Below are 11,829 nucleotides of genomic sequence, written 5' to 3' on the forward strand. Positions count from 1 at the left end.
GGTCGGTCTTACTTGGATATTTAAGTACAGTTTTAACCACCCCTCAGGTTTTTTGGTAATTACAGATAACACACTTTTGTAAGGTATAGTCAAAACTACCCTTAAGTCCTAACCTTTTTTCGATTTTGTTGGATGAGGGCTAAATATTTTAGAGAAACTCTATTTTGCCCTCCTCTCTTTGTAAATAATAAAATTATTTTCCACCGGGTGAGAGTCAAATCTTATGCATAATTAAGTCGATATGAATGATATATATATATATATATATATTTGTTTATGTTTATATTGAAAATAGAGTTTCCAATACTTAGAAATGTTAAGTTTGAATCTTTAAAGGCCAAAGGACTTACCACCCAAAATATCTTGTTATCATAAGTTTTTATTCTTTATTTTTAAAAATCTCAAACACCTATATATGAGTGATTAAAGTTAAAGGTTTTAAAGGTAAAATCGTTATTTTATTTATAATATTAAAAATAAATTAAAATCTAATATTTTTTCTCCCCTAAACTTTAAAAACTAAAAGTTTTTTCTTAAGTCAAATTTTAAAAAATAACATTTCTCTCTCAGAGTTTAGTTTCCAAATCTCTAATGTCATCACTAGTGATGAATATCTCTTAACACTCTCTCTCACTTTGATGGTCAAACTTCTCTTATTTGAAAGTTTGGTCAATGTCAATTGATACTAGAAAAAACTCTCAGTTTCGTCAAGAAAACAAAGACGAGATGTCTTCATCAGGGAAGACAAAAATCATCTTTTTCGACGAAATATCGTCTTCCTTCTAGGTTTAGGACTGTCAACCAGAGAGAGAGATGGTGAGAGAACAACCACCGAAGGAGAAGAAATGAGATGTCACCAGAGAAACGTCGAAGATGTCGCTAGATAATGAAAAAAAACCCTGAGGGAAAATTGTTATTTTTTAAAACTTGACCTATAGAGGGATATTGTTATTTTTTAGAGTTTAAGGGAATGAAAAAAGATAAAATTTTAAGATATTAGAGTTTCATTAACTTTAATGACCATAAGAGATTATTTGAGATTTTTATAGTTAAGAGAGGATATTTGGAATAAAAGGATACTATGGGTGGGAATAAGTGCTTTGGCCATCTTAAAAATAGGAAAACACAATGAAAACGGAAATAACAAGTTAATAAAACAATAAAATTATATATATATATATATATATATATATATATATATATATATATATATATATATATATATACAAATTTTATTAATTTATTTATATTAATTAATATAATAATATATAATAGGTGATTTTAATGGTTAACAAAATTAGTGAAATATTAAAATTTTTAAGATAAAAATATAAATTTAAATTTTTATCATATTTATAAAATTTTAGTTTATTTAGTGTAATAAATATAGATTCGATTATTGTATCCTAAATTTATTCATTTAATAAATATATATGGAGTCCCTGTTACAATATATATATATATATATATATATATATATATATATATATATATAAAATTAGGTGATATGTCTAACTATTTTTCTTAAGCTGATCTGCCTTACCATTCATCTCTAAATATAGTTTTATTCTCGATGAAAATTTAGGCACTATGGCTCAGGTATGGTTTTTGAATACTGCCCATAAATGTGTTATGAGTGATGTACAGAAAGTTTGGGGTAGTTTCTGAAATTCACTCTAGATATTTATGGAGTTTTCATCACCTGTGCTCGTGCCTATTTTTATCCTCGCACAAAAACTTTCAGATGTTTAAACCGCCCGTTAAGTTGACATACTAAATATGCAGTGTCCAATCACGAAAGCTTTTTATTCAGCAAAAGAGGTTTTTTTCAATCTTTTACAGCCAAAGAACTATGTCCCACCCAAAGTTCGCTGTTAGTTCAAGTTCCCTCTAATTAATTTTAAAAATCACATTTATCCACTCATAAACGATTAAACTTAATGAAACCCTAACCCCTTAAAATTTTATCTCTTTTTTCTCCCCTAAACCCTAAGGGGCTGTTTGATTAGAGTATTTTAAAGATTATCTTAGTAATATATCTTAGATTACCTTAGTAATATATCTTAGATTACCTTAATAATATATCTTTTAGTACTTATATTACCCTGTTTGGTTTGTCAATAATTAAGATTATAGTATTCTTCTATTATCAATGCTGATGTGACAGGTAACATAAGTGATAATCTGATTATCATATTTACCTTAAGTATTAAAAGATCACCAAGATAATCTTGATTTTATTATAATTATATTATTATTTATTAATATTTTAAGACAAAAATAAATTTATTTTTAATTAAAATAAAAAATAATATAAAAAATATTTAAAAATAATTATATTTAAGGGCATTTAAGTAAATAATTTACTAGTATTCTTTTATTATTGTTAACCAAATATATTAATTATTTATACTATCCATTTTTACCAAATTTTATTAAACGTAATAATCATTTATACCTAGTAATCTATCTTTAAGATAATCTTTATATTTTGATAATAAAACATTATCCAAATCAAACGCCCTCTAAGAACTAACCATTTTCCCCCTAAGTCAAGTTTTAAAAAATGATATTCCCCCCTTAAGGTTTAGTTTACAATCCCATATGTTAAATTCGATGTCATTACTGCCAACGAAGCTTCCCTGATGTATCAACATGCTCCGACGGTCTCTCTTCCCTCATTTAAAAGGTTGATCGATGCGAATTTGGCCTAGAAAGATGAATACGGGAAGCTTCGGAGACATCTGGGAAGATGAAGACGAGATGCTTCCGAGATGTCTAGGAAGACGAAGACGAAATTCATCTTTCGTCGTCTTTGAAGCTTTGTTAGATGTCGATCAAGCGTCCAACTAAGTGAAAAGAGACCGTCGGAGGGAGAAGAAACTTCGAAAGGGAGAGACCACTAGCCATGGCATCAGAGATGGTGCCAAAGATCTAGAAACTAAACCCTTGGGGGAAATTATCATTTTTTAAAACTTGGGTTAGGGGAAAACTTTTGGTTTTTAAAGTTTAGGGAGAGAAATAAATTATATTTTAGTTTATTTTTAATATTACAGATAAAATGATGATTTTGTCTCTAGAACCATTAACTTTAACCAATCATTGGTAGATATTTGAGATTTTCAAAGTTAAAAAGGAAAAACTTGAGAAAACAACATACTTTGGGGGGAATAAGTCTTTTGGCCATCTTTTACTCAATTAGGGGGTATTTTGGAGTATTTTGCTAGATCTAGGAGTTTTAATGAATGTCTATGTTAACAACAAAGCAAGAAATAACAATTTACAATCCTCTCAACATTAGTGATTAATACAATTAAAAGTTAAAATTGATTTTAAGAATTGGACACAATGATTTCTCTTGTTTCATTTTAAAATTTTTAAGTGTGAGGTATTTTAAATAAGTGTTAAAGAATGAGATACTAAAAAGGGAGAGCTAGAGATCGATTTAGATTGAAATTTTAATCAAGGGTTTGGTTGAATTGTTTGAGATAAATGGCAAAATTATATTTAATTGAATTAATTAATTATATTGGTGTAAATTTGTCTGTATTTGGTTATTTTAATTAAAAATCAAATTATTTAAAATATTAGAATTAAAATAAGTAGGAAATTTGTTTTTTATAACTTATTACGTGGTGAAAACTTTTTCTTAGTTAAACTCATAAAATAATACCTTAAAGGTAAAAAATAACTCTTAAAATGACAAGGTATATACTTAGCAACCATAAATATTGACCATCTATTTATGATATAGAATACAGATAAAAATCTCTTTATCATAAGTCAATAAAAAGAATATGATTTAAAAATTTAACTCTTAAACAATCTATGAGATTACTTTTAATTTTCTCCCGTATTTATTTAGGAAAAGTATCATTTTCTATCAAATTAAGATTACGCAATTGATATAATTATCTTATTTTCATAGGGTTATAATGTGAATAAAATCTTAAAATTTCTTCTTGTAATTGGGAAGTATTTTGCTGTACATACATAAAGTTAAGCCTGTCTCTAACCTTGACTCAACTTGGGCTCCCCCTCCCTGGGCCGATTCAGGCTTAGCCCAACCCTGGCCAAGGCTCTGGGTCTAAACTCTAAGGCCTAACTTTTTGTTGAGGTCTAATTCCGTTGGCCCCACATTGATGAAATAAATGAATTATGTTTATTAATTTTTTATAAGGCCAAATGACTAGGGCCACCAAGGTTTGTGCAAACTCGATTTTCTATTTGTTAATTATAAAAAATTTAAATATTTACATATAAATTAAATTTTACTATTATTATTATGGATAAAATTATTATTAATAAAAATATTTTAAAAATTAAGAGTTTATCACATTTTTATCCTTTAGGTTTAAAAACTAAAATTCTCTCACCCAAAGTTTAAAAAACTTATATTTCTCCCCTTGATTTTTCTAGCATGTTGTTGGCACCCAAAGACAGAGGTGTTCATTCTCCCTCTTGACTTTTCTCTCAACCACACTTCATTCCCAATCATTATCAACTAACAAGGACGAATCGTGTCTTTGTTGGTCTCTTTCTTGAGTCGATGATAGTCGAGAATATAACAGAAGAGAGAGACATAACACAACCATCATTGCCACTGGTTGCCGACAATGATGGTTGGAAAAACCCTAAGAGAATAATGTTCATTTTTCAAACTTTAGGTGAGAGATATTTATTAGATTTTTAACCTTAAGGGAGATATGTGATAAATTTTTAGTTTTTTTAAAATATTTTTTTAAATGATAATTTTATTTTTGACAATAACAGTAAATTTTAATGGACGAATGTGTATTCGAATTTTTAATAGTTAACGGATAAGAAGTTAAACTTGCATCAAACATTGGGTGAGAAATAGTCTTTTGGCCCTTTTATAATTATAAAATTCACATTTGATCAACTATGAGCAGGCACTTCAATAGGCTAGGCTGGGCCTTAGGCATGCACAATAATAAGCCTTTAGGGCGGGCCAGTGCATGAATTTTTGAAGGCTTAAAGTGCGACCCTTTATATAGGGTTGGAGCAGACCTTAATGGAGCCAACTCACCGGCCAACCCATCTAAACAATTTTTTATAAAATTTTAATTAAAACTTTTAAACACAAATTATTTTTTAATTATTAGAATCGAAAACGGTATCCCTAACATTTTATTTATAATTTCTCACTTGTGAAGGAGGAATAACAAAATTATATGATAAAAAATATTATAAATTTATACCATAATACAAATAAATTAATTTACATATGTATAATTATAAATATAAATAAAATATATATACCATACTATTTATCTACTCATCTTCAACATCCAAATTTCTGAATTCATTTGACATTAAATCTTTTTATAATATTTTGTAATGATAAAATTGAAATGAAAATAAAATTATAAACACAAAAAATTATTATTTATAAATTTAGACAGTTTTCGAAAGAGACTTGATAAAAAAAATGAAATTACGAATATAATAAAATAATTGAGATCGAAAGGTTTATAAATAAAATTAAAAATATTTACATAGAAAAAATTAAAGAAAAATAAAGGCCTTGCTTCTTCTTCCTTCCCCCCCTTTTTTTTTTTTTTTAATTTATAAATTGTATTAGATCAAACCGCCCATAAGCTTAATATTAAAATCTATACTCCAGTTCAAAAGGCCCATGCCCAATGGACACGTCAACCATAAGCCATAATTATTTATATTTCACGTCGCATTGAGACTCAAAGCTACAACAGCTCTGGAACTAAAGCAAAGTAGTTCGCCCTACTTATAAATGTACCTGCCAATCACTTTCTTGTGATTCCATCGAATCAAGTATATATACAACTTTATAAATGAGTGATTTTGTTTTCAGATCAATGGCATTACAATCTGATTCGTCCTTCTGAAATGTGAAATACCCAGTTGCTAAAATATGATCACAGGGAGGCATGGAGTTTTGGTGTAGGGGAGATACAAGTGAGGATCTCAACAAGGGAAGCCATAGAACTCAAGGCCACGTTCACCACTTCTTCCGAACAACCTGGTTTCACTAACTTCTTCACCTGCAACGTTGAATACAGACGGCAAGTTCTTGAGATCAATCACTAAAACACAACCAAATTAAAAATAGATAAATGTTGCTTGTAACCGCAGTAAAAGAAGAAACAAATCCAAACTTTTTAAGATACACAATCTGAATATATTCCTCGTCACAGTTCATCAGGAGACATTTCAAAATAATAAAGATATATTTAATATGAAGGATTCACAAAAGTCAAGCCGTATAGTGAATTGATTGTTTCCTATATATGGCCAAAAGCATGCCCAGGTTCATCTATAAGATTTCAACAGAATCTCTCGGCTAAAAAAATCACCTATTTATGCACTTTCCTGACATGTACCTTTCAAAATTTAATCTTCACGGATGGCCCCAAACAGGCTACATGAGTTTAGGGTTCAAATTTAACCACCATTTGAAAGTTGCAATTGTATTTACGAGTTAGTTAAGGGGAAATCCCCTTTACTCGAAGCTTACTTCATGAACAAACATTTCACCAATAATCCAGATGTTAGGATAAGGACATTCAACACACTTTAGCATAAAACACTTAGCCATCAATAAAAGATTAAACCTTAAACCTATGGTTTTAATAACAGAACCAGACCGTGAACTGTTTGAAGGTCCAGTCTGGCTGGATTTGCAGTGAAGTGTAAAAACTGGAAATTTTAAGTCTATAACTCTGTTCTATACATGCTGAAATTACATAAATGCAGAAAATTTTCATTTCAAATCCTGTTTTTTGCAACATAACCATTACATTAAAGTAAACAATACAAATAAAATCACAACATTAAACACTACATTGAACACCAACAAAACACAAATAAAACCCACTACATTAAAATCACACAAATCAATCAACATAACATCAAACACTGATCCTTTTTGATACAGTGTGTAAAAGTTAAAAGATCTCTATAGGGAGAGACACCAAAATTGCCCCTAGAAAACAATAAAATTAAACAATAATAAATTCAACATGGAAAAAAAAGGGAAGAACAAGAAAAAAAGATAACAATAAAACTCAATTAAAAAATACCATGTCAAGGTGGTCTTCTAACTCTTTTATCTTTGTAATGTAGTCATTATCTTCTCCATTCAAACCAATGGACTTTACATCTAAACATGTTCCCTCCCCATGAAAGGGTTTTTGATTTCGGCAAATGTCATCCATCAAAACCCTTTTAGCATTTGATTTGTCTTTCTGTTAAGTATGCACAGAAGCAAATGAATGAAGGCATCATAAGCAATATAACATAAAATACGTCTCATTCAAACTGGTAAAGTTCACTCTTAGTAGTTATCCACTTATCTCTGCAAGAAATTGAAATGCTGGCCATATAGCCAATTTAATTAGGAATAGTAGGCAGATCAAAGATAAAAAGCAAAGAAAATGTAATTTATTGTCCTTAAAGAACCCTACAATGCTCCTAAATACTTATTTCTTTCCATGTGATTTTTGAGAAGTCCAACATAGGACAGGGGCTCACAAATCAATTTGTTTAATTATTAAATTCATAGCTCATACTAATTTAGATTCCAAAGATACTCTAATACTATTAACTAATTCTATTCATTCACCTCTTATGACTTTAAGTATAAGATCACAAGATAAATCAATGTGACATGGCTGAAGGCACGTGTTACTAAGGTGCCAAAGATATATTTTAGAAACAATCAAGAACCCCTTGTTTCTTTGAACAATATCTTTACACTAATTTCTAACTTTTAGATTAAAGATCAATTAGTGGTTATGGTACATGAACTAGGCTACTGGTTTGAACATACCTTTATTGGAAATAACACCACACTGATAATTATTTTTCTTTATTCTCTACTGTACCTTCCTCTCATCAAATTGTTTTCAACAAATGCAAAAATTTCAGTAAAACAAGAATTATAAGTTTCTATTCACTGTGGACAAAACAATACCATGCCCACTTTGATATATAATACTGAATAAACTAATACTTTTTTAGCATTGATTTAAGGTTGGATTCGATTCGAGCTTGAACTTGAGCTCATTTGAAAGTTGTTCATGCTTAGCTCGCTTGAGGGGAACTGAGCTCGAATTGGAGCTCAGCTTGGTACTATAGCCATGCAAAAAATGATTAAACTAATATTGTTTTGATGCATATTAGTCAAAATAATATTGTTTTAGTTAATTCATTTAAAAAATTTCTAAGGTTGTGAGCTTGACGAGTCGAACACCCCTAATACTTGAGCTTGAGTTTGAAAATATTAACTCATAGGCTCGAGCTCGATCTTGAGTTTGTTTGAGCTAAGCTTGTTTCGGGCTCGTTCGAGTGAAACTTGTTTTCAAGCTCAAACAAGTTTAATTCGAATTCAACCCTAGTTGATATGATCCAAGATAACAGTCAAACCATTAAAAAATGCCACCATTTCCAATCAAGTACTTCTAAAAGTATTAGAATTTCAAAGCTGAGCAGCAGAACCTCAATTTTATGCTTTCAAAAGCTATTCTAAATAGAATAATGAAATCTTCTAACAGAAGAAAGAAAGTTGAAAGCAATAGAACTCATTCGGTTGAGGCGGGGATGAAGAAAGATCAATGAAGAACTTGAGACCAACAGTTAATTTTCTAATAGAAAACTGTAAACTAACCAATTTCTATTTATATTTTTAATTTACCCAACAATCAAGTTTGCATCTGTTAAAAACAATTTAAAGAGTGTAAACATAACAGGGAGGGAAAAAAAAAAAAAGCACGCATAAGCAGCAGGTACAAATTATCTACTAGAGTACTGTTTAAATTTGTATTCTATGTCTTAATAATTTTTTGTTTCTAAATTTAAGGAACAGAAGCTAGCGTAAAATAAAGGCAATGTTGATCATATTATAGAAGGATTTGGCCCTTCTACAATTGTGTGTACCAGTTACATGGAATTTGGTTGTGTCTAGCCCATTCATAAGGGTAGAAGGGTCTTGATTGTACAAGAATGAGACAAAGCCTTGACCTTGCGTGAAAGATTCTAACAATGGCAACTATATAGCCTATTTGTATTCAATTCATTCAGTAGACACAAGGAAAGCAAGACATACAGCCCAAAGGTACAAAACAGGAATACTCTCAAGTATATCACAATTCCACTATAATTCTCTTTATGCCATCAATCTACTTCCACTACACAAAGTTTTTTGCAGTATAACAAGAATCACAATGTGACATCTGCCAAAGATCTTCCCCATGGAGATAGTGCGATATTTTGTCTCTTGGAAAGGTTAATGCAACCAAGGAAGAACAATATATGAGAAAGGCTTTTACCCCTAAATTTAGTGGAGATACCTCCCACAAAAGCCATATTAAAACAAAAAGACATGCCCAAAGAACCAAAAGTAATCACTTTCTAGCATAGTCACTTTCACCTTAACACGTGGGAAAAATCAAAAGAGCTTTCAGGGAAGTCTACGGCTAAGATCCAGAAATCCTGCCCAACAATAGAATGGCTAAGCTAGAGGCAAGGAAATGAATACAATTCAGCACGAGGATACGACACAGGAGATACTGAATCCTAAAGATGGATAAGATTAGCTATCCCAACTCACAACTAATACTTGTGAAAGCTTGGTGGGAGTATGACACTTGATAGACCCAATGATCCCCACTGAGTAAGAATATATTTTGTATTATTATATGATATGAAATCAAGTAGAATGCATTCTCACCAAAGTGGATATGATATAAAGTATGTAATAATGTAAATGCATGACATAATAAGAATATGAAATTAAACTGTCAGATCCCCCATTATAGTTAATAAGCAAGATTTACCTATTTAGGCTTGAATATCTAAATCAGGAAGCAAATAGTGAATACATGTAAATAAGGGATTTACCGAGATTTGCTTAATTAGATTAGAATATCTAAATTAGGACTCAAGTAGTGAATAAGGGTAACTAAGGTATTTACCTAATTAGATTAAAAGATAGGTTGGAATAAGGGGAGAGGCTATCATTAGATTAGAAGATGGGCTAGAATAAGAGGAGAGGTTATCCATTTGAACAGGGGAGATTAGTAAAGAAGATTTATCCATTTTTTAGCCAAGCATTTTAAACAGAGAAGTTCCGTTAGGGAAGTTGAAACACCTCCATTTCCATCCAGGCACAATATCTGGGTTATTTAACTATTTTGCTGCAATGTTGATTAAAATCAAACAAAATTAAATAAAAGAGGAATTTAAGTTACACACACACACACACACACACCTATCTTCTACAAAAGAGGCTTGATTTCTGTTAAAGGTCAACTGTTTTGGGAGCTTTAAACTTGTTTAAGAACCATCTCACTACCCTTCTATTTGCTTAAGTGATTAAGTATCTAAGGTTAAAAGTATATGTGTACTTCTCTAGATCTTTGGGCTCTATTTCTTTCTCCTTTTCTTGTGTTGTCTTAGTCCACTAAAAAAGTACCCTATGTGATTGCAACCTATTGAATCCACCATCTAGCAAGTATCTCATACAAATCATTCGGATATTGCTCTCTTTACAGTTTCAATATCGCTTGCATGTTTAACTGAAATTTGTAACACCAAGTTTTGGCAACTGATCAATATATACAAATATTTGTATGTGTATATATATATAAATCATCAATCTAAATTTAAAAGCCTTCATATGGTAGATGTAGCATCCATATTTTTTCATTACAATGTGCATGAATTATGCACATTGATCTAATGTGCATGAATTATGCATGTTATACTTAATCCCAATCATCTAAGGTTCTTAAATCTCATGGTCTGCATTTGATCTAATTATCTTTCTATAAGAAGCCGATGGTGGTGAGTACACAATACAGAGAACATGTATACTAACATCAAACAACTCAAAAGCATATAACCTAAAAAATGCATATGAATAAATATCTTAATTACCCAAAAGAAAATGCCTATCCAACTCTACCAAGGCCCAAATTTCAGAGTTATTATAAAGTGATATGCAAACAAATAGAATAAGTAATTGCAATATTGGAGCCCAGTCTAAAAAACACCCTGCCTATCAAAGCCACCGCATACAGTAACAACTGTAGTAAGAATTCAGAATTCGTTGGCATCGATTTCAGCGTTCAAAGTCCAAACAAAATTTAAATATAGTAAAATTTAATTTCCACCGTTATCAAATCACAAATTCAAATGAAAGCAAGAAATAGACATTAAGGTTCATTCACAAATTTCGTCGAACTGAATGCGTGCAACTTACAGACGAAACATAGAACAGCATGTAAGAAAAAAAAACATTTTGTGCAGTCAGAAGTGTACAGTGAAGATGTAGATGACGAGAAAAACGAATGAAAAATAATTAAAATCCTCTGAACTGATAATTGACTTACAAGTTCCGTTCGAGAACAGGATATTTTATCTTATGATGTTAAGTACTGCATATGTGATAGATGAGCAGCATAAATAAAGTATTAATTTTCATTTGCAAACTATAAAGGACACCCTACCGTTTCGGTGATGGTGACGAGGGCTAATTTTCAGCATCCATTGACTCCCTGGGTCACCATTGGACCATCTCCTCTCACTTATCCACTTTTTTCCGTCTTTCCTATATGAGCAACCTCAACAATCAAGTAAGTACCTCAGACACCCATATATTTTTGATAACTAATTTTTTACCCAAAAAAGAAATGTCGTAAATATTATTTTATTTTTAATTATTTAATTATATAATAATAATATATGATTACTTATATATAAAATTATGTGTATAATATTATTTTTTAGTATTTAATTTTAGATTTTGGTTATATTTCTGTTTATATA

At 30.2% G+C, this 11,829-nt stretch overlaps 1 long non-coding RNA gene across 2 annotated transcripts; it reads right to left on the bottom strand.

Moving 5' to 3' along the window:
• Positions 1 to 5,642: 5,642 nt before the first annotated feature.
• LOC123211739 lies at positions 5,643 to 11,649 on the bottom strand. 2 transcript variants are annotated; one of them, XR_006501466.1, is made up of 3 exons: positions 11,511 to 11,649; positions 7,083 to 7,247; positions 5,643 to 6,044 (listed from the first exon to the last, which is right to left on the bottom strand). It is a non-coding gene; the product is annotated as an uncharacterized LOC123211739 (long non-coding RNA). The 2 variants fall into 2 exon arrangements; XR_006501465.1 differs by having other exon boundaries at positions 11,394 to 11,612.
• Between the last annotated feature and the right edge of the window lie 180 nt (positions 11,650 to 11,829).

The sequence above is a fragment of the Mangifera indica genome, chromosome 1, assembly GCF_011075055.1.
Source record: "Mangifera indica cultivar Alphonso chromosome 1, CATAS_Mindica_2.1, whole genome shotgun sequence".
NCBI lineage: Eukaryota > Viridiplantae > Streptophyta > Magnoliopsida > Sapindales > Anacardiaceae > Mangifera > Mangifera indica.